Raw genomic sequence first — 23555 nt, forward strand, 5'->3', positions numbered from 1 at the left:
GCCTTGGGCCAGCCGCGCGTCCCCGTCGTCCTGAGGGGGCTGGCGGCCGGGATGTTGCCGGTGTGCGCCCCCGGCGCCGGTGGGGAGGGCGACCCGGTGGTGCCTCGGCCCTCCTGGGAGGTGATCCGTGGTGGGCCCCTGCCTGGCGTACCCGGAACGTGTGCAGTTAGACCGCGCTTAGTTGCCCCGTGAAGGCTGACCTTACCGGGCGGCGGGCTTTACCCTACATTTGCCTTCAGGTAGTCAGAGACCTCAGCCCTGGTGGAGGTCCTGCGTGCCGCAGCACTCGCGGTGCTGGTGTCGGCTAGGCTGGATTTCAGTGTCAAACCCAAACCCAGTACTTGAGCGTATGGATGACATCTTTGCTCCTGGACATGGAGCTTTCCCTAACCACTGCTTAGGCTAGCTGTTCAAATCCCAAGCAAAGGGGGAAATGGCATTAGAGGAAGTAGTGTCATAAATCACGTGAAGGAAAATGATCAGGATGAGCCTTGCTCACTGGGATTTTTGAGGAAATCCTGAGGGTTCACAGAACCCAGATTTTTCAGCAACATCAAAGCTTGACCTTCAGAGGTAGGAAAGATTCACAGTTTTAATTGAGATCTATGGGTAGACGCGGTATTCCTGTGAACATCAGAGGTGAGAGCGGCCAAAAGAGTGCAATAATTTGTCCCATTTTCTAGATTCTCACTACCACTTGTCAAATTTCGCTTCACACGCAGGAAACCACTGGTGTACAGGAATGATTTCTGAAGTGCTATTTTTATTGAAGAAACAAGAAACAGTTTGACAGAAAGGTTATGTTGTCAAGAACAAAACCCAGCAAGTAACAAGATAACTAGAACTAGTTTAGTATTTTCTTAATGTCACTAATTTTCATCAGAAAATATTGGTGATTCTTCAAACAAGTAGAATGGTATAAACCTTAAAAAAATAAAAACAAACCAACCCCAACACTTCTTATTCATTGCTGTCCCTCCATCCACTTGTTACCTATGACACTGTAATTAGATATTTGATATTTAGATTAGATATTAGATATTTGAAAGGGCAATCCATCACTGAGATAATCTAGCAAGTAGAAGATCATAACAAGATAACCTTTTTGGTTTGAGTTGTTCTGTTTTGTTTTCCCTTAGGTCCTTCCTCTAGAGTTATGTTCTCCAAAATCAGGCACTTGCTATGAGCCATTTGCAACACCGATAGATTCTCAAGATCTATCAGCTCTTCCTAAGGATCATCTCTTCCCATAAGGATCATCAAGTCCAATTCTCTGCTCCTCACAGGACTACCTAAAATGAAACCATATGATGGAAAGTGTCATCCAGACAATCCTTGAATTCTGACATTTTTGGTGCTTGGCCACTTCTCTGGGGAGCCTGTTCCTGTGACCGACTGCCCTCTCAGTGAATAGCTTTTTCCTAATGTCCATCTGAACCTCTCCTGACACAGCTTCATTCCATTTCCTCATGCCCTACCATTGATCACCAGAGAGAGATCAGCACCTCTCCCTCCCTCCACTGCCCCTCTTGCTGAAGTTGTAGACTGTGATGAGGTCACAGTGTCAGCTGAGTACAGGGCCTTCTCTCCTACAAGCTGAACAAATCACTCCAGCTACTCCTCAGAAGTCTTGCCCTCAAGGCCCTTCTCCATCTTAGTCACCCATCTCCAGATATACACTAATAGTTAGATGTCCTTATATTGAGGTGACCAAAAATGCACACAGTACTCAAGGTAGGGCCACCCCAGTCAGTGTAGAGTGGGACAATAGCCTCCCTCGACCAGCTGGCTATGCTGTGCTTGATGCACACCAGGGCACAGCTGGCCCTTTTGGCTGCCAGGGCACACTGTTGACTTAATCCAGGCCAACAGACCTAAAGACTTACCATCAACCTAAACCAACCAGTAGAGCAGTAGGTCCTTATTTGTCAAGACCACATGACAAATCTCGGGCAAAAGAAGAAGCATATGGACAACCTGCACTACTGCAGAAATGAGTTTATCATGCCCTCAACTATTTCACTCCAAACAAGTATTTTTATCACAGGATTTTTATTTATTAATGTATTTATTTATTTTCCCCGATAGCTGGGCTTGGATTTTCTTTAGAAAACAGACAACACCAGCAGTAGCTGCTGATGGAAAGGTTTTCAAATAAACTTTCAAAATGGTCTTCTGAGTTTTGCTTACTCATGTCAGACAATATCATTCACTGCTTGGAATGTAATTTGTTTTCCAGGGCATTAGGTATGGCACACTATTAGTTTGAGAGTGTTACCTGCCATCTTTGGGTGATCTGATTAGCATTTTAACCTCTCTGGCTATGAGAGATGGTTGGGACTGATGCTTTCATCTAGATTTCTTCCTCTCCTACCCATGCCAGAAAGCAGTCATTAGAGGAAGAGTCATTATCAAAAGCATGGAAAATGGGTTCTTTTGCTCAGCTGGAAAGAGGTGATATTTGGGAACTGGAGATGATACTTAGGAACTGTAAAGTATGATCTATGGCATAAACAAATGATTCTGAATTAAGATTAAATGCCATTTTAATCAGCTGCGTTTCGCTCAGATGAGTTTAACTTTTTTGTTTTAAAAAAGTATTTGATTTTGGGGATAGAAGGGTCTGGAATCTGAGCTACATAGTTATAACATGGATCAGTTCAACTGATGGGTTTTTTAAGCCAAAATACTGTCACCATACATAATATAAATTATCTTTTACTGTTACAAAGAGATTTATATTGGTATAGTTCATACACTTTCCCTAAGTTGGAGTCTGTATGTATGATGTACTTATGAATGTGTGTCAGTAGATTAATACCTACACATAAAGGATGTGCTGACATCACTATATAAGAAAGTTTATGTAGATCTATATAACTTCTATGGATACCATAGCCTACACTTCGACTCATTTATGTACACAAAGAAAAGATCAACATGGAAAAAAAAATAAATCAAAACTAGCTCAAAAAACAGAGAAAGAGATGGGATTTTGATTTCCTTGTAATTGTTTAGTGAAAAATAATCAATATGCTAGTAGGTAGCGTAGTCTGACTTGCAATGTTTTCATTACAGATTAAATTGGTATTGGCCAGAAGAAAAAAGCCTGGGGCAAGGCTCACAGGATTGGTACAGCAGCATGGTTGAAATGGAAAATGAGCTTCTGACCTCTGAAAAAGCAAAGAAACAAGCAAACAAAAAGTCCTCAAATATCTTGTTTTATTCATAAGCACTTGTATGGGAAGAAAAAAGGGCTATTTTTGTTATGTTTTCAAGCTGCATTAAGGTAAATCGTAGTTAATATTTCCATCCCTCCTGTATATCCCAGAACTTTTAAGGCAGCTAGTACATATGTATATGTTTGGAAATGTGAAAGCAGACCTGTTTCAGTGTGGTGAGCTGTTTGGAGTTGTCGCTTTGTGTCTGTACTGTTAATTTCTGCTCTACAGCCTTTAGCAGATATTCCCTATATGCTGTATGTTGTGCCCTAGGTCTAAACATTATATTTTAATGCCATTTTTTTTCTTGCCTTCCACTATAAGTTGTACACCTTTAGTTTTGATCCAGATTGCATTTATTTCAAGACAAATATTTGAAAAAAAATACATAAGTGTTCTTTTGGCGAGAGGGAGGGAGGAGAGCAGTGTTGATTGGGTAGATCAGCCTCCATAGCTATCAAACCCGGTTTCTCTAAGCTGAAAGGATATTGATTGAATATTGACAGACTGGCCATTGTTCTAGTGGAAGGAACTCATGCTATTCAATTGAGTACAGTAGTGTAGTTAATTTACATGTCTCTTTAATCAATCTTTCTCACAGTCTGTTCTGCAATCCTTATACCATAACATCTGAACTATGATAGTGTTATAATTAATTTCTCTTTTCAGTACACATCTAAAGGGATGCCATTATGCCCATATTACAAATAGGAAACTGAGGCCATGATAGTTTTGGTTGTGTACTGTTTTAGACTGATTAGAAAAATCTATGTGATTATTATTAATATTGTGTTGAATTTGCTGTTTTGAAGGGTGGCAAAATAATTTTTAAAACAATGGCAGTCTATATCAACATAAAATAGGGACTGCAAGCTTACATACACACACTGCCAGAGTAGTCTACAAGCCAGGTTTCAAGGCTTACGCTATTGTATATTGGAAAAGTTCTAGCACCTCAGAAGAGCAATCCAAGAAATAGTAGTCTAGAGCTATTTTTGTCAAAAATGCCAAGCACAGGGCTACAGCTAACATCTCTTTTCTCCACAGAGTTCAAAGTTTTATACAGATTCTTCAAAGTGCATAGAAGAATGCAGATTCTCCCTCACAGATTAATATCCAAAGACAATCTCTTATCAAATATAAATGAACTCAGTGGGTCCTGGTAGCTTCATTGCTCTTTTTTCTACTCTCTATATTTGTGAAAAGATCAGTACTGTGGATCTATATGCAACTTTTTTCTTTGGTGGAAATAAACAACTACGTTTTTTTTCCTTGTTTTCAGAAAATCCATCACCTCTGAATACTTTTCCCTCTTTTCCAGGGTGGTCAACTGTGATTCCCATGTGAATTTTAGATACACTTTCTAAACTGCTTTTAATCTGGGCAATAAACCCCCTTTTTAACATGTTTTTTCCTTTCTAGACTTGAATATTTTTTTACTGTGTGAGTGAACTGAAAGAACCTTTTTCCTAGGCCATCAGAACCCATTCTCGGATTTGAAAGGATAGCAGTTTTGAGTGATACCACACCCTGTTTTAGTTCCTTAATATTTGTTCCCCCTGAAAATTCAATATTAACATTATTGTATCCATATTGATCTCATTTTTGACAAATCCCATACACACATGGGTTATTTATCATCCAGTATCAACATGTCAGATTGAGTATGATCAACTAAAAGAAGAAACAAACAAAAATTGGAAAAAGTACTACTGTAAACAGCTCTGCAGATTCTTTATTATACTATTGATTTTAAGCGGGTCTCCTCATTGATTTCAGTGTGGAGTTAGGAAAAATCAATAATACGAGATGGCCTCCTGATTGTACTTTAGAATTGTACAAAGACAATAAAATGATTTTACATGAAGGAGGGATTTTTTACTAGTACCATTAGTCTGAGAGTTAATGGGCTGTATTCTGATCACTGCCACTTCTCAATAAGTTTCTTTGACACATTATGCAGATGATGCACACAAAGAGGCTGTATATGTGTGTGTCCTGAGTTCAGCTGTAAGAGTAATTTTTCTCTTTCCTAGTGGCTGGTGCAATGTTGTGTTTTGGCTTTAGTCTGAGAACAATGCTAATAACACACCAGTGTTTTTAGTTGTTGCTAAGCAATGCTTACCCTGATCAAAGGCTTTTCAGTCTCTCATGCTCTGCCAGTGAGGAGGGACACAAGAAGCCAGGAGGAAGCAGAGACAGGACACCTGACCCAAAGCAGCCAAAGGAGTATTCCATACCATGGCATGTCATGCCTAGTATATAAACTGGGGGGTCACCCATAAGGCCTCTATCAGTCTGGGTATCCGTTGGTGGGTGGTGAGCAATTATATTAGAATCATAGAATCACAGAATAGTTAGGGTTGGAAAGGACCTTAAGGTCATCTAATTCCAACCCCTCTGCCATGGGCCCGGATACCTCACACTAAACCATGTCACCCAAGTCTTTGTCCAACCTGGCCTTGAACACCACCAGGGATGGAGCATTCACAGCCTCCCTGGGCAACCCATTCCAGTGCCTCACCACCCTTACAGTAAAGAATTTCTTCTTTTAATCCAATCTAAACTTCCCTGTTCAAGTTTTAACCCATTACCCTTGTCCTATGACTACAGTCCCTAATGAAGAGTCCCTCCGCAGCATCCCTATAGCCACCCTTCAGATACACATCTTTCTGGGAGCAGGATTGATTTCTATATTTGCAGAGAACCTTGGGAGGACTGAAAAGAAATAGGCTGGAGAAACAGGCTTGCCTAGCCCTCATTTTTTAAACAAATTTGGAGATACAGAACACCTAATACTCTTTAGCTATTGCCATGGATTTGTGTGGTCTGCCACAGGAACTGTGTTCTGTCAGGGCAAGCAGCTCCTCGTCTCTAATGAAAGGGTCTCTTAGAATTATATTTGTCTGAATTCCCTGGTTCACAAAAGAGCAACATCTTTCTTATTGACTTCATTGGAGTGGCTTTGTAGCTACCTAGTGGCTTCAGATTTGGTCTTAGTTCTGTAGTCATGCTCCCTATTAAGCTTTCCAGTTGTTTATTTGTTTTAAATGTAGAAGCAAGTTCATTGTAAAATAAGGTGGCAGTTTTGAAAGCTTCAGTACATTTATAAGAAACACAAAACACATTCCATCCATCCATCCATCCATCCATCCATCCATCCCATCCATTCATCCATTCCATCCATCTATCCAAATAAAACCCATCCATCTATCCATCCCATCCATCCATCCATCATCCACTAAAGCTGGGATACTCCAGGTGAACTGTTGGATGTACTGGGGGGACAGAGAAGTCCAGGCATGGGCAGTAGGTGGCTTGTTGCAGTTTCTGGTTACCAGTGTTTGAAGCAATTCCCACACTTCTCTTGGTCCACCCATGTCACAGCCTTTTGTGATAGCCAAAAATGGAAACAGAAACTGTGTTCATTGACTTCTATGAACTCAAGCTGGTACAATATGCAATACTTTTATTTTTTTGGATTGAAGTTTCCGATAAAGTTTGGAAGAATACTAAAAAATGCACAGAGTGGTGGTTGCTGATGCAATCACATTTACTTCAGTCCTGTTTCTAGCAGTGCTTCAAATAGTCTTAGATATATTTGCTTTTGAAGTGAGAAACTCAGTAGAGAGCAAAAACAAATCCTGCAGATAAATGGATATACAAGCAAATTCTTAGAATAAAATTAAAGCTAATGATCCAATGATCTCTGACTGCTGTAATATGATAAAACATGAAACTTACCTTCAAAGTATGCATTCATATGGAGCTCATGTTGTTATAATAAGCTTAACTGACCAAATTTCCTCTTTACTTTTAATGCTGTGCTCTTCCTAGCAATTCTGGAGAGTTATTTGTCTGATAGCTTTCAAATTTTTGATTCATTTCAGGAGAAATAGACTCTGAGGTTTGATAATCCATATTGGTAATTATTATAACTAGCTTGGAGGCTTTGAATTTAAAATTGAAGGGTTACAATTAGATGGAGGCATTAAAGTACTTCATTCACTGTAAAGAGTATCAGAATTTTTGTAAAATGTGGAGGCTTTGTATGGGTTGGCTTCATTGTAACCAATAGCTTTTAAAAACCCAAGAGTTTGTTTTCTTCCTTGTATTTGTCTGTGAAGTACTAAAGGATAAATCCCTCCAGATGAAGATCTAGATCTGAGAGCAAGTCAGAAACTGAATGTTTTCTGTCCCATGCAAACACGTACACACACACTCCACATGCTAACACATGTGAAAACCGATACTTGATTTTAGTTCATGAAATCTTTATTTCGGGAACTTGGAACTGTTAAGAACTTGAACTGTTCATGCGTTTCAAGACCACTAGGTGCTGCCTGATCACTGCAGTAAATCTTACAGTCTCTTACAATAAGAGGGAATAAGTAAATTATTCATAGTATCAAACTGAATTTGAATATAACCTGAACAACTGAGAATAGAGCTAAAAGTGTGGTAGAGGGCTTATGTTATGTAATTAGGAAAAGCATTTTCTTGGCCACTTAGTTTTGAGCCCTCAATTACTGACATGGTGAATAAAAGGTATCAAGAAAATCCTGCAAAAAGCCTTTCCAATGTTTTAAGAAATGAAAACTCAAAAAGTCTGCATATTCTGGTCTGGCTGGCATAGGAGGGATTTACTGTCAGGCGATTACTAAAAATTGAAAAATGTAGTTTAGGTTCAGTTAAAAGTTTCTAATCTCATTTTAGCTCTGATGCCTGTTATAATCTTAAATGTGACGTTTGGTGTTTTCAAATCACACATGGAGAGCTGGGCTTTTACAGTTAGCACTCATTCCTTCCTAATGTATTTTGTTGCCAGCTAATTCTGTACGTGCAACTGCAGATTAAGGACAGACAGGAACAGAAGAATGAAGTTTTTCTGCATGGTTACAACAGAAATAGTACAGATCTCTGGGTTCAAACAGCCTATCCATGATGGCTGTAAATATGGTTAAGAGTGAAATGCCAACAGCAATCACAACATATGAGTTACCTATCCACAGGCAAATGGAAGCTCATGGCTGCATGAAATGGCTTAGAAACCTTTGTTGTTTTGTTGTGCTCAGCAAATCTGTATTCCAATCTACTAGAAGGCAAACTGGCTTGAAAATAAACATGGGACAAGAATTGGAGTAAAGTGCATGGATAGTGTGTCTATATTAGCATAGTTTGATATATGAAACATTAAAATAAAATGTGCAATATGCAGAAAGCAGGGTTATTGCTGCTATGTATGTTTGATACTACTGTTCTCTTTCTAATGAAGAAGAGATGACATTTCATTCTTCTCTTGACTCAAATACTTTTTTTTTTTTCAGAAGGAATAATGACAGAGATGTGAAACTAATTTGGAAAGGCAATATCAGACATTTTTGCAAAGATTTAGGAAAAAATTGCAAGAGAACAGTTGTTCTCTCCCTGACAGTAAAATGACCCTAAGAATGAAGCTGTACCCACATTATTTTCAAAATCTGGAAAAAACCCCAATCCTCGAGTAAATAATGAAATATAATAAATTAGCGTTTAATATATAAAATTAGTAACCAATGTCAAGACATTATCACTTCTGTAAAATATTTGTATATTACTACCTCTTGTAAGGATAGTCTTAAGAGGGTATGTGGTAATGGAGCAAGCTGATGGTAAGAGCATGGGTAAGATTCTGAAGCAAAGTTTAGAAACCATAAAACCGTGCATGTTCAGATTTTGGTTTTCCCTCCTTTTAATTGCAAGGTGAAAATTACATAAACCAGAATGATGTTATGATCCAGAAAATGTAATATGAATCAAAATACACTGAATGTTGTATTTGTCAGTGGGAAATCCCAGTTCTATTTAAGCTAATGGGAGGTTATTTTTTTCACCTCCAATTTCAGTATAGTGAGGCCTCAACCATCAGCACTTTGGTTGTTGGTTCATGTTAAATGATGGCTAGGAAGTGCAGGTCACTACCAGTTGTATGGAAAAGGCATGACATTCCCATCCATGTTTCTGAAACCCTTTTTTTTCACAGCCACTGCCAGATGGGACCATGCAGTCACAGTGCTCTCTGTTGCAGATGTTCTCTCCCTTTGCAGAACAAGAGGTTTGGCATCAACTATTCATACTGGCAGTGCTGTGTGACATTTATACAAATGTGGTCAAAACCAAAATCATATGTACTGGAGGTGAGAACAGTCAAGCTCATCTGGCCTTTGTCACTACTTTATTGTAGTGCACATTTTGTTTCTCAGCAGTAAATGTGCATGATTCAAGGAAGACTCTAATTGTTTGCATCTTTCATTTACCCAGGAGGTCCACTGGGGTACTGACGAGGTACGAATGGCAGAGCCTGCCCCATTGAGCAGTGACTATCTATGTAGTGTCAAAACTTTAAATGCCAAATTCCTAAAAACCTCTCAGCTATTTAAAAGTGCTATTTTCAGTTACACATGATAAGCTTGACCAAAGGACATGCTTAGTGAGTGTCACTGTTCAGAGGTTAGTGTATAAATGCCGGCATGTGTCTGATCACACAGTTGCCCAAGTTACAAGGTGTAATGAAACTGGCTTCCTTATGACAGAGATGACAAGATCATTGTAACAAAGGTCTCATTTTCTGGATAGAACAGAGCATTTACTTTACTTAAGAAAAGTAGAAAGGAGAATATCTGGTAGCATCTTCTAAATTTCAATTATATTTACATCAATCACTTATGTGCTGTTAAAGTTCATCTTGGAATAATATTAAATAACCATAATTTTCAAATTATATTGAAACCTGAGACATTCCAGTGAGGAGATTTCCATCACTGTCCTAGAGAAAGTGAAGGAAACTCAGGGATCTACTTATTTGCTTGAATCCCATGCAAAGCAGCAAAACAGTTAATTTTGTTTAAAATTATAAACTGTCAATCAACATCATTTGTGGAAAGTAGACCTTTCTTTCAAAACTCATTTATAGTGAACTATGTATCTGATAGAACAAAGCAGTTGTACTGGATTTTTTCCAGTTGGTTTGATATCATACTGTACATTCTGAAGAAAATATGTGATTCATGTGGGACAACCAGTGTGCACAGCATATAGATTTAAAACTGGATTACTGAGAGGCCTTGAAGTGCGACTGACACCAGGCTGACAGAGCTGGGTGTCTCCAGCAGGCTCCCAAGGGGTCATTAAAGTACTTCAACACTTTTTAAAATCAATTGAGTAGGTGATGATACAGAATCTTTGCCTGAATGGTTTAAAGATGACATTAAGATTGACTGGGAAGTAGATGATGAATACAAGCTGCTTTACAGAGAGGACTTAGTTACCTAATTAAATGCAATTACCCAGTCTAAAGAACTGTAATTCAGAAGAGCCTCCTCTATAACTAGGTGTCATTACAGGGCACAGCAAAATCTGAGACGGCACTGAGCACTCTTCAGCAGAGCTAGTTTGTCTTGGCATGTGGTTTTGGCTATGCCATCCTTCCTATTAAAATTAACTCTTTCTGGGTCACCTCAGGAATGTCTGTTCCATTGTGTAGACTTGCTTGCTCTGTCTTGGTAAATGAGTGACTCGAAGAGTTGACAGTTCAGTGTAAGCGATCACCTCAAAATCAAACATTAATGCTACATTTTAGGAAGAGGAGTAAAGGGAAGCAGGGAGGAGACTTTGCCATTACATGTATCAATAGTAACAGCATTACTAGAATACTGTCTTCATTTTTCACACTTGTGCTATGAAAAGAATGGGGAGATAGAGCTGAAAGATATGAAAGAGTACAAACCAATGTCATGATGTCATCTGTAGATCTCTCTTCTTGGATTATTGGCTTCTGACTTTGAGGGACTTTGAAAGAAAGCAGAACACCCTTCCATCAATGGCTCATGTTCACAGCTTCACTTGCTTGGACTATTTATTACTGGGTTAGGAAAAGTCTGAGTTACAAGTATTTGCATTTTTCTAAGAATCACTTGTCTGCTCTCCAGTTGGTGTCCCAAAGCAGTTCCTCTCTATGTAGTTGATCATTGTAGGTCTCTTCCAACTGAAATATTCTTGCCTAGGCTGATTTAGTCTGTGCATCAGGGTTCACCCCATTGTTGGTCCTCACTCCTTGAGTCTTCCTCTCCCCATTTGGTTCCTAAATGTAATTTATCTTGTGATCTTTTCATGAAAGCCTGTTGCCCACCATGAACAAATATCAGACAAGATGAGCAAAAGAGAATAACTAAGTAAGTTCTAGAGAGGCAATTGCATAAGACTGTGTTTTTTGAAATTTTATACCTGATTTTTTAGAAAAGATGCTAATCACTGTATACTATTCTAAAAGCCCTCTATAATTACCTTTTCATTTTCATTGACTTCTCTGATGGCAGAGGGTGGACCAGTAATGACCTTTGGCTACATAGTGCTTTTTTTCCTTTCAAGGAAAGGACAATAGATAATTATAGCTTATTAATGGACAAGAAACAGTTCTATACATACAGGAAAAAAATGTTAGGGTCTCATTCAAAGCTACAGAGGGAAAACTTTCAATGCATACAGGCATTCTGTTTTATGGAAAGACTTGGATTTGTGTTTTGTTTGCTAAACACTGGTTCTTCAGAGGCCTGGTAATATTATGCACACTGCATTATTTTCTTATTAAATACTGTGTGAGGGTTTGCATCTAATAAAAGGGAAATATACCAAAATTCAAAGCAGTTTCTGAACTGTTTTATGAACTGTTAGTTCATGTGTGTCTATCTTTTTCAATTAACTACAGATTTGAAAACAGGAATTTTAGGTGTGATGTAATATGTCCTTGCCACTGGAAAACTCTTGCAATGTGCAAGCATCCCAAACAACACTTCAATATGTACTTTTGCTATTTTTAAAGATAAGACCCCTGTAACAACAGGTATTGTTTGAATTTAAATGGTTTCCAGAATATTTCATAAATCTTGTGGATGCAAAAGCTATATATATCACATTAATAAAGCCAGACCACCTGCTTCCTACCTTGATCAATACATCAGTTGTTAGGGAAGGGATAAAACTGTGCTGTAAATTGTAGCTATTTGTTTGCACTCCAAACCCTTTCAATTCAGTTTTTTAAAAAAGCATTGAGAAATATGTCCCCTTCCCCAGTCCCTAACAAATATTGCTATGACTCAGAAGTGCAATTTGAGATCAGGTTATTTCCATTTCAAAAGGAGTTTTGAGAAGACCAGATACATGGAAGATCAAAACCACCGGAGTCTTTGTGGACCACAATTTCTGAAGTGTAATAGACTGGCTTTTACCATTTATTGTTAATAAGATGCACCACAAGATGGCTGTCTAACAACAAAAATAGTCACAAAATCCAGAACTGGTTCTAAAAATTTTGTTGAGATTTGACTAGTATCAAGTTCACTAGCACAGACCTGTGGAAATAAAGAGGAAGAGTTTAACCACCTGGATGATAACACGTGCATCACGGTTTTTTTTTTCCCTGCATGGTGTTATTTGCTTACAGGAAGCAAGTAAAATATAATAGCACTTGCTTAAATGTTCAGCAGTAAATAGCCATGCATACCTGTCACAAGTTAATGGTGTATTAGTTAAGTGGCTGCTGAATGCGACTGCACAAGAACTTGATGGCAATTTTAGCTGGAGAATAATTTCAAAATAGTTTATACCTAATTTTGAGTGAAAAAGTGAAATTTGTTCTTATTTTGTGCTATTTTGTTCTCTACTGTCCTGTTGAAAGGAAGAAAAGTATGTCCCAAACTTCCATTTATTTACAAAAAGTATATGCATAGCTATTATTTGACCAATGCACAGGTTTACTTGTTGGAAACAAAGATTTGGATGCAAAAGTGTGGTGAGGGAATATTCATGTGAAGAATACATATCCAGTAAAATTATCAACCACAACTTGTGTGCTGTGATAGTCTTCAACAGGTACAGTCAGAAGTGACTGCTCAGAAAGGCCGTCTCCTAGGAACTACGCACTGACTTTGCTGGAGATGAAGCACCAATCTTTGGTATTTTTGTCCTTCATCTCATAGGTTACTGTAAAAAAGCAGAGTTTCCCTGCCAGGAGCAAAAGCTAAACCAACTTTGTCTCTTTTAAAGGCAGCATCCATTCACTTTTGGAGCCAATGGGTAGGTCTACACAGTCCCATCACAGGACATTTCATGTCCTGAACACGCAAGAGACAAAAAGACTGGTCTAAATTGTGCAGTTTAGCACATTTGAACATCCCTTGAAACTTAAGTCTGAATTAACAACACACTGGAAGAAACAGGGTCAGCAACTCAGACTGAGTTCCCCATTCCTACTGAGCAGACCAGAGCACATGGAACTGAGAGGAGAAAGTCAGAAGTTGTCCTTAACTGCTGCTCATCTTTTGGTCTTGGCTGATAGCTGTAATTCTGTACTTGTCCATGTGAGCACTTATGTTCCGTGTCAGGACAAAAATCAGATTAGTTAAAATTCACCTGTTTGAATTTTCCCCTAGATGGAGCAGAAGAGCCCTTGTAGTCCCTTACCAGCTCTCAGCTAAGTTATACACTATCTAATTCATAGCAAGACAAAATAACAGATTAGTTTGAACTGTCTTCAGTACTTTGTTAAGATAACATGCCCTGAAATTAAGTGCTCCGATAGCCAGGCATAGCAGAGATGTGATGCTAGAATCTCTTTTCCTTCCCCCTCAGCTGCTACCTGCTGCCTCAGACCCATACCTAAATGTGGAAAGGCTTAAGGAGTACTAATAAATCAAAGGCAGGTACAGATTTAACGTGTTAGCAGGTTTGCTGTGTCTGAACTTGGGATAGAGAGCTTAGCGGCAATCCATTGTTATTATGGTTCTGATAGAGACCACTTCACAGAGCCTTGTGGTGCTATTAATGAAATATAAGAGGATTACTGTTTTGGGCAAAGATTTATATCTGGTCTTCCCAGCTCTAATAAGAAATGGTCCTAAGCTGCATAAAATGGGATCTAGACTTTGCTAAAGTTTAGTGGCGTTCTGAATGGGGACTTTAGTTCAGGGAAAGTATTTATGAACTTCCAGATCCTGGTTCGTCTACTCTCTGAGGCACCCTCGCCTTCCCTACAGCTCCCTGTGGAGCAGTCCAACAGAATTACCGTGATAAAAGTTCTGCCTTGCAGTTGCTCAAACCTACTCCTGTCCAGGTTTCTCATAAAGGGCTCCTGTTGCTGAGATTGCCTCTTTTGTTATTGGAAATCATGGAGTAGACTGTGTCTGTTGAATGACACCAAGTGAAATGACGTATTAGACACTGAAATGGCTGGATTAAACTGAAAGTCATGGCTGACTCCTTCCCTACTATGCTTATAAGACCCTTATTGCTCTTCATTGGAAGGGTAACCTCCAGTTACAGTTTGTTGCAAAACTTAATCTGATTAAAATAGCCCATTTTAGATGGTAGTGGAACAAAAAGAGATCCTTAGATCTGTGGAATGGACCAGTCAAACTATACCCATTGTTACAGAATCACAGAACAGTTGAAGTTAGACGGGACTTCTGGTCCAGACCCACTGCTCAAGCAGGGCCACCGAGAGCAGGTTTCCAAGGACCATGTCCAGTGAAGCTTTGAATAGCTCCACAGATGGAGATGCCACTTCTTTGGGCAACCTGCTCTAGTGTTTGACCGCCCTCACAGTAGAAAAGTGCTTTCTTGTGTTCAGATGGAATTTCATATGTTTCAATTTGTGTCCTTTGCCTCTTGTCCTATCAGTGAGAAATACTGATAGGAACCTGGCTCTGTCTTCTTCACTCCTTTCCATAAGTTAATTCTATAAATTGACAAGATCCCCCTCATCCTTCTCAGGCTCAGCAGTCCCAGCTCTCTCAGCCTTCCCTCATATGAGACATGCTGCAGTCCCTTCATCATCTTAATGGCCCTTAGCTGGACTTGCTCCAAGAAGTCCATATCTATCTTGTACTAAAAAGGCCAGAAGTGGACTCAGCACTCCAGGTGTTGTCTCATCAGTGCCGAATACATAGGAGAGATCACCCTATCTGCTGGCAACACTCCTGCTAATGATATGACTAAATTGGTGTACAAGTGGAGAGCAGGAAAACAACCATCTGTCACTCCATCCTGTCTTGTATTGTCTGTTAACTTGCTGAGGGTGCCCTCTGTCCCATCTTCACGGTCATTTGTAAAGATGTTGAACAGTATTGGCCCTAATATTGAGCTCTGTGGCTTGTGTCACCAGTGACTTGACTCCAGCTGGACTTTAGACCATGGTTCACAACCCTCTGGACCTGGTCATTCAGCTAGCTTTTAATCCATCTCACTGGCTGCTTTTTTAGCCCATATTTTGTCAGCTTGTCTATGATGATGTTGCAGGAATTGATATCAAAAGCTTTACTAAAGTCAAGGTAAACAGTGTTGGCTACTCTCCATTTGTCCCCCAATCTAGTCATATCAGGTTGGTCAAGAATGTTCCTCCCTCTGTAAATCCTTGCTGACCACTCCCTATCACCTTCTTGTCTGTTCTGGTTTCCATGTACTCAAAAACGTTTTCCAGAATGATTTTCTCTATCACCTCCCAGATATGGATATGAGTCTGACTGGCCTGTAGTTCCATGTATTTGTTCTTGCCTTCTTGAAGATGGGAGTGGCATTTTCTCTCTTGCAGTCATTGAAAGCCTCTCCTGGTTACTATGGCCATTCAAAGATAATAAAAAATGTCTGCAGTATCAGCCAGCTCCCTAATCTCTCATGAGTGCAGCCTGTCAGGCCCCATGAAGTTATGTATATTCAGTTTGTTTAAGTGTTCCCTGAACTTTTCCTCCTCTACCAAGTTGAGTCTTCCTTGTCCAAGGTTTTCCCACTGTTCTCAGGTGCCTGGGATTCCTGTAAAGTTTGAGGTAAGGAAGGCACTGAGTACCTCAGCCTTCTCCATACCATTTGTAACCAGTTCCTTGATTCATTCAGCAGGAGGCCCACATTTTCCATGGTCTTCCTTTTGCTGTTTATGAACTTGTAGAATTCCTTCATGTTGTCCTTCATATCCCTTTCCAGGCTGAGCTCAAAATCAGCTTTGGCTTCTTTAACTCTATCTCTGCATGATCAGACAGACTATACTTCCAGTTTGTACGTGTAACTGTCATAGCCATGTACCTGCTGAAAATATTTAAGCAAACAGAGAAGAGCAACTCTACCAGCCCTTTGCAAGACAGACTGTGCTGAGTTTGTCAGCTTCTCCTTTCATTTGGATCTAGGGACTTAGAGTGGCTTTCACACCTAGCAGCTTCTGCCACAGAGGATACAGCATTACCAGTACACTCAGGGGAAACACTGGAAAATCAGGATCTATTCCTACTTACCTGGCTCAAAAATGAACTAGGTGGTATGGCAGTGAAAATGCTGCCAGTTCAGCAGTGCCAGCCATGCAACATGCAATCTGCCGTATTGCTCTTTGGCAAGTGATGTTTTGGGATGCACAGGACAAATTATCATTACAGCTGGTGTATCATGGAGACAACTGGAAAAAGATACAACACAGTAGAAATCTCATGATCTTGTTCTAGGCTAAGATTCACAAATCTTTGTATAATTAAATGGAGGAAAAGATTATTTTTAAAATATTATTAAGCTATAGAATATTAATAGTGTAAACAATAGCAATGCCTTTTAAATCAAAGTGTAATGGTATACTCTGTGCATGCTCGAAAGTGAGCAGTTTGAGTGAATTCAGTATAAATGAAAATAAAACAATAAATTTAATCCATGGTGTTCAAATGTATCACTGCTATATTGTGAAATTTACAGTCTGTGACTCAAGTAATGATACTTGAAAGTCTTAAGTGATAAAGTAGAAAACAACGGCTCATACAGAACACAGAAATTATATCAACGTGAACTCAACAAATAAAGCCACAATAGGGAACATCAGGAAGAAAGATTATGGAGATGCCCTCAGTGCTTTTAGAGACAATGTGGGGATGGGAGAGGCAGATACATGTTTGAGAAAAAATACTCACTTAAAAAAAAATTTAGTCAGCAGTAAACAATATTCTCAGGGTTTTAAAGCATCAGCCAATGTATTTCATCTTGTGAGATCTGTATCATTAATCTATACTTGCCCCCAGTGCGATACTAGGTTGTGTAGGTGCGTGTGGTTTATCAAAGTGTACAATATTTCTTAGATCTGGCAGTCCCTGGGTAGAAGTCACACTGCTAATCAGCATTATAGAGAGGCAGCATTATTTCACCCCTCCATGTGGGGAGTCTGTGTGCCTAGACAGCTGGCAGAGCACCAGAGACCTTTCTTTTGTCATTATTAAAGCTGAGGAGTGCCACCAGCATAGGCCCAGTTTTAACTGGAAGGTGTAATTCAGAGCTAATGTTGATGAAGGTGTTCCCTCAGGGGATACACTGAATGGACAGAGGCATCAATAAAAAGGTTAAGAGGCTGCAGAGGCAGCAATAAATAGGTTAACAAAATACAAAAAAATCTCTTCATCTAGCAACAAGCTCTTTCAAACTTGTATGCTACCATGTACACTCATAGCAGGTCTTCCAGGGTCAGTCCTCTAAGCATGGGGGTGCATGAGTTCTTTCATGCAGATAAATAATCTGCAGCATAACTAATCCACTTGAAGGAGTTACCCACATGCCTTAGTGCGTAGAGAACTTGGCAGTTCTGTATGTGCATTGTGCAAGTTACAGATGTCAAGTTGAATGGTATTTAAGTAGTTAAATTTTTTCATGAAAGAAATACCATAGCACTGTAGTAGACATTTGTGCATTGGTTCAAGGCAGTGTTTTCTACAAAAGTCTGTAGTAAATTACAATAATAATACTTTATTTGCTTAATATCAAGCTATCATCAATCCCATGCAAATTGTTTGTTAGCTTTGCAGTGAAACACCATGTAATTGTCTCTACAATCTTAAGCCTCAGCAGTCTTGATTTTCAAAATACTAGTTCATCAATAAACCATTGTAGAGGCTTTAAGCTCCACAGGAATGCAGTAAGGAAGCTCTTTTCATCTATGATGTCAATAATCTGAGATGAGACAAGAAACTAGATTCATACAAGTGACAAGTGGATATATATATTTTAGCTGTAATGAATAAATGACTTCCCTATTAATGATTTATCTCCTTTCAACTCTAACAAACAGTTCTAGTGATAATGACTAATTTTTTTTGCATTAGGAAAGTAAACTGACACATACCTAACATAGTCAGATACAGCCTAGTTCGATATTCATAAATGCTAGCTTTGTATATGGAACCTGAGTTGGTAATTACAACCAGAACTATTCATTTCCTTTTTTAAAAGTAGGTATCAGGGAATGCCATTTAGTCATTACTCAGAATGACTTGTTATCTTTGATGAACTTAGTCTGTGCTTTCATCTGGTACCAGACTGCATGCTAATGCCAATCAAGAGTGTAAATATGCAAAGAAAAGTATTTGGGATGCGAATTTTAAATATGCTTGGTGTAATTTTAATTCTGTTCCCATTTGATTCAGAGACTGCAGGGGCAGCAGCAGCCTCTTCAAAAATGCTACTGATGGGGTAAGAGGGGATATCACCGTGCTTAGAGAAATCCATCTTTATTCTTGTGACAAGAATGCACTGCAAGTGGGTATTTTTCCTATCCCTCAGTCCATTCCATTTGTTCCTATTCTTTACCAATTTCTAGCCACTCACCCGTATCCTGCCCATTAGAGCTGGTTAGTACTTGCTGTTCATTTATCATACGGGAAATAGGCTGCTTTACCAGTCAGATGTTTTACAGGATGGTTTCTGTTTCAGCAAGGCCTTTTCTGAAGGCTTGAAAAGCAAGGGAGAAGAGCCCTGTGCCCTAGAGCAGCCCTGCCATTGCCAGGAGTCACAAGCACAGGCATCGGATACTGAAAACTGGTGCTTCAGCACAGCCCCGTTTTGTGCAAACAATGGAAACGGGTTGTTTTCTCCTTGTAAGGAGTAAAAACACAGCAGCAACAATAAATGTCACAGCCTGAAGAGCAGCCACAAAGCAGAAATGTCATCCTCCGGTCAACTTTTGGAGACATTTAGTCTGGAGATCTAACTCAGCATCTAGGACAAAAGAAAAAAAGAGGTGATGTAGCTGGTTTTCTGCACTTGGCTCCTATTTTTCTTTTTCCACATCCTTATAATTAAAATATCTATTTTAAGTTTTCCTGTAGTGTCTGTCATCATCCACTTTAGGTACTGCAGAGGAAATTTTGAAACACAAATAATAATAATAAAAATAAAATCAATAACAATAAATATGAATGTTAGCAGGGAAATTACTTCTATTTTTACCTTTGAAAAGTTCTGCCACTGAATCATTACACATCTCCAGTGTTCTTTAACCTCAGTACATTTATCTGTAGGGAGATTAATGCTCTTCTGAAGTTATAGGTCATTTTTCAAAATGTTGGTTTTCTGTTGTTTTCTGTTCATTTTTCTCAAGACACTTCTACTCCATGGCAATGCCAGTTAGTGAAAAGCTAATGCTTTTCACCTCTGAAGATCTGGATGAAGGATATTAGGCTTTCATACTTGTCCCTTACGTTCACTCAGTCATAAACCATAGAACAGCTACCAGAAAACCAGGAGGAAACGGAGAGCAGAGCTGGAGCAGGAAGCACAGTGCAAGCTTGGAGAGGGATAATGTTAGTATAGCTGCAAGGGGAACACTTTTTAACATCAGCAGACCTAGTTAAACCTGAGTTAGGCTGTCAGCACTGAGGTCAATGCATCAGGTCAATGTATCAGATAGACCAAGGTGAAATGAGGATTTGACCCCTCTTTTTCTGCTGGTTGCAGGTTCAGTGTCTTGCAAGACTGCAAGAGCTCTCTCCCCACCTTCAGAGACCAGACAGTAACCTTGAAGGATAGCTATTTGCATAAAATATATTGCAAATACTGGATTTCTGAAGACAGGCTTCTGTTAACATATTTCTTCTATTTCAGTAAAAGCACATTAAAAAAAGATTGTTATTTGGAATTGTCATGCATTACAGTGACTACAAACACACTCTTTTAAATGAATAAAATGCGAAAGCTTCTTATGTTAGGATCTGTCACTCAGTCTCAGTGGAACTTTATCCTCTTCGTAAAGGCTTAAATTTTCTACTGAAATAATATAAACCAGCACCTCTTTCTAAGTCACTGAAATGGTGGTTTGCTTTGCTTTTCTTGACCAAAATCAGATGGGATGCAGTTGGCAAGCCTGTGGTAAATACCTTAGTGGTCAGAGTAATCACCTTTAATCATTTCAAGCCCTGAGCCGTCTGACATAAAATGAGAAAATCCAGGCATTGCTGTCTGCACCTTGCTGAGAAAAACAGTCTTTGGGAGCAAAGCCCAGTGCAGGTCATGGCCTGGATAACATGGGGCAGAGGGAATAATAAAGTAAGTTCAGCATAGCCTGGAAATGTTCTTTGCCTCTGTGGGGACCCTCACAAGGCTCAGGAGATAGCTTCTATTGCCCCTGAGACGTGCTTTGACCTTACTGAGGAGATTGAGGGGAAGCATACACATAGATAGTGCCTCTTGTCATGGTGTGCAATGAGCTGTGCAATTAAGCAGAGTGGTGCTATTCAGGAGCTTCAGAAAGCGAGTTCTGAGAAGGTGGCTGGCAGGAAGAAGCGAGCTGTTGTTTGTGATGGCTCCCTGCCAGTAAGAGAACTTTCAATCTCTTTCCAATGTGGGTCTTTTACAGAAAGTCATAGCAAGCATCAGGCCAAGCATTAGCGGGTTCTGTGGCCCCAGTGTCCTCAGATTTCAGAAATAGTGTGTGCAGACCATTTTGTTACTTACACTGAAAATCACAGCTTTCTAGCAGAGACTGCAGAGGTTAAATGAGATTTGTTAAGATCTCTGGAATTCCTGCTGGGCTGAGGTCCATGGTCTGCATGCAGGTGTTGATAGCTTCTCTGTATGACAAGGAGACAGCATATAGAAATCAAAATGGTTGTTCAGCGTGAATGTGATTTGCGACCACAGACTCTGTAGTACATATAAACCATTGCTGATCTTATAATAACATATAGAGGAAAATTGCCTTTGGAAGAAAAAAATGTTAACAGAGCATTTCAAGTGAAGTTTCTACCATTTTGCCCAGCTTCTTTCAGTTATTATAAAAGTTGAGGAGTACTTGATTCTCCCTCGTCCCTCCGTCTTCCAGCTCTCTTTCTCTTCCAGTCACTAGCTGCTGTGAGGTTCTGTGCCTGAGGTGCTCTTTTGGAACTGAGTGGTTTCCAACAGCATCTAGGAAAAAACTTCTGGACTGGGACCAGAAAACAGCAAATGGAAAGGATGGGATAAGGTATGTGTTACAGACCATTTGTTTTCAAACTTTTCTGTCCCCCACGGCATCATGCAATCAGTTCTTGATTATCCACACTAACAGAGACTTAAGATGGCTCATGTAAAGCAGAAATGTAGCTAATGCAAACCATATGGCAATTAGATTGTCAGAACATTCAGTGAAAAATATAATGGGGAAGGGAAATAAGGCAAGTAAAACTCCTGAGGCTGGAGCATGACTGTCCCCAAGACAACACTGATTTGAGCTGGTAAGTCAACACTGCCCTGTGGCACCTGCTTCCAGACATGTTCAAAATCAGGACGAGCTGTAGAAATCTCCCTCTAAGAGTGGGGTATTTGTCTACACCTCAAAGAATGTGCTGAAAAATAATCCAAAGGTAGTGACTCCAGAGATGTAGGGCCTCTTTCCTTCCTGCGCTTCAAATGATCACAGTCCCCTGAAGTCTGTCCTGTCGTAAGACTGAGTTAGTAAAGAGTCCTTAATAGTCATGTCCTCCTTTTTTAGCTGGTGGATTAACTTGGTACCAATTTGTTCTAGTCTTCTTTTTGACAACATTAAAGAAAATTTCAGAGAGTTCCTCAGTGTTCTCATCTCTAACCCAGCAGAGTTCAGAGCAAGATCCAGCCCTGGACTGACACACACTGGATTTGACCACACGAAGCAAAAGTTGTGATCAGCTCCTGTTCTTTCATGCCAAAGTAAAACACAACACTCAGCCTTCAATAACTGCATTTCACACCTGCCACTTGAATAAATGGCCTTGAGAATTATACACCCCCTGTGGCTTCTCTTGGGGCTCCCAGAAGAGAAGAAATCATTGTCCGTGCTCAGCAACCATCCACTGCAGGTTAACTTGCCCAGTGGTCAGCACAGAGGGACAGTCCATGCAGTCACAACAGGTGAACACCAGTTACAGCTTGAATGTCAGACATCCCAGCTGCTTAATGTCTAATGCTGTGACCAAGAAATGAAGGGTCCAGGGCAGGAAAGGTTCCCATATGAAGAACTGAAAATATCAGCCTGTGAACAGTTCATTGTTTAGTTGCACCATCAGGCTTTATAGTGCTTTACTCACTGAGAAGATAGAAGTTGCTTGACCAGCATGTTTAAGAATATCTATTTATTTGCAAGTTTACTGTGTTTATCCTGTCCCAGTACACTCCAGTTCTCAGTGGGAGGAAACAAGAAAAAATTCCTCTTAAAAATGTTTCTCTAAAAAACTGTTGTCTGCTTGGTAGTTTGATTGAGATACAAACAAGCTTGGGAACATTGTGTGTTAGTCTGTGGGATAAAAAGCAAAGGCTTTGTAACACAGGATTTCAGGAGAGGGTGAAAACATTCAGAGGACTTAGATATAAAACTGTTGGGAGGGAAAGAAGTAATCAGGACTCTTGCAGTGATAGGACTGAACCCACCATATTCCCCATGTGTATAGGATGTTACTTGTCTTGAAATCTAGCCTGCTGATCCCCACCGTACTGTTGTAAAATGAGTGGAAGGATCATGCAACCTCTTTCTATGTGCCATGGCTGTCAGAGTGTGTCTGGTGAGTCTAGTGTGAGCCTGTTATTCAGTAATGGAATACTAAGGGTAAAAGAGTTCCATACATGTCTGGGAGATGGAAAACCCTCAGAAAAAAATCTATGCAGGTTTACAAAGAACAAATCATACCCCCAAGTTAGATTATGTTTTGATAGGATTACTAAATTAATGGGTGATGGGAATGAAATCGATTAAGCAGTTTTGAGCTTAAGTAAGGTATTTGATATAGTGTGTCACAAAATGTGGTGTGAAAAATGAGTAGCCATCTGAGCTGCAAAAAAACTGCAGTGAGAGCTCAGGATTGAATCAAGGACTTAAGGGGAGGGAAAGAAAGTTCGAAAATTAATGACAATGACAAGCCAGAAGGAGGTATTTTCTCTGGGCTCTCTGAAATCCAGTGTTCATTTCACTGGTATTTCATGCCCTGTTAGGGAGCTGTTATGAGAGGTGGAGGTGACAGTAAATTAGAAGATGCAACTGAGTTAGAAATATGAGCAGGAATTTGT

The sequence above is a fragment of the Melopsittacus undulatus genome, unplaced genomic scaffold, assembly GCF_012275295.1.
Source record: "Melopsittacus undulatus isolate bMelUnd1 unplaced genomic scaffold, bMelUnd1.mat.Z mat_scaffold_175_arrow_ctg1, whole genome shotgun sequence".
NCBI classification, from domain to species: domain Eukaryota; kingdom Metazoa; phylum Chordata; class Aves; order Psittaciformes; family Psittaculidae; genus Melopsittacus; species Melopsittacus undulatus.